This window comes from Haemaphysalis longicornis, unplaced genomic scaffold (assembly GCF_048455015.1).
Source record: "Haemaphysalis longicornis isolate Haplotype H1 unplaced genomic scaffold, Haemaphysalis longicornis Haplotype H1 scaffold_1, whole genome shotgun sequence".
In the NCBI taxonomy this organism is placed as follows: domain Eukaryota; kingdom Metazoa; phylum Arthropoda; class Arachnida; order Ixodida; family Ixodidae; genus Haemaphysalis; species Haemaphysalis longicornis.
The window spans coordinates 401,107,233-401,108,218 of record NW_027526203.1 but is presented as its reverse complement, the minus strand read 5'-3'; the positions used below and the strand labels follow the sequence as shown (position 1 = coordinate 401,108,218).

At 53.4% G+C, this 986-nt stretch overlaps 1 non-coding gene across 1 annotated transcript; it reads right to left on the bottom strand.

Moving 5' to 3' along the window:
• Window positions 1-709: 709 nt before the first annotated feature.
• On the bottom strand, window positions 710-783 carry Trnaa-ggc (transfer RNA alanine (anticodon GGC)). Its single transcript has one exon. It is a non-coding gene; the product is annotated as a tRNA-Ala (tRNA).
• Between the last annotated feature and the right edge of the window lie 203 nt (window positions 784-986).

Sequence of the window (986 nt, the reverse complement as noted above, 5' to 3'; positions counted from 1 at the left end):
AGCGCACATTCCCCCTCCCATCATCATTCATACGTCGACGCAGCTAGCTACCACGATAAGCCGGCTTTGTCATAACCGTCATTTCTTCTCTCGACAGCAGCTCCCCCCCCCCTACCCCTTCGGACGCACTCATACATATAACATCAGCAACCGCTGCGGAGGCGGCGGCTATCACCCTCGCCCTACTACACTCTCTCACACCCAGAGTCGTCCTCTTGGACTCTTCTCAATCGGCAATGCGCAACTTCCCTGCAAGACTACTTACCCCAATTGCCCTCAAAGACCTCTCCTGTAGAGCCCGTGGCTCTGCTGTGGACCCCAGCCCAACACTGGAACAGAAGCCAATGAGGCGGCCCATCGTACAGCTCGAGCTCTTATCACCCGATCAGGCTCTTCTTTTGGCCCTACCCACGGCACCCCCAGCTTCCGGGACGCTCTAGTCTCGTACCGGAGCATTACCCAGCCCTTCCGCCTCCCCCACAGGATATATCCTCCCCCACCCCCTACCCTCACCCATGAAGCCACTCGCTACTGCAGCGGCTACTTCAAACCCACACAACCCCCTGCGAATCGTTCAGATTTAGGGGAAATCCCCAAGGTGGAGTAAGTTTCTGTAAAGGAAAGTTTGACATCCACCTAAATGCAGCCATACGGCTACAAAGGAAAGCTATACAGCTTTCTCGGAAACTTCGCAGTTGAAGAAAAATTCCTCCTGGTCCAGGATTCGAACCCGGGACCACTGCTTAGCCGGAGCAGTCGCTCTACCAACTGAGCTAACCAGGAGGCTAGTCGTTAGTAGCGCGAAAGCGAATTGATCAACAACTAGAAGTGAAGGACAGGTGTTAATCGTTCAGATTTAGGGGAAATCCCCAAGGTGGAGTAAGTTTGTGCAAAGGAAAGTTTGACAAACTATCTGCGAAACTATCCTTCACCGCATCAACCCCAATCTCTACACTCCGCCTCTTTGCCTTGAATGTCTCGAACCG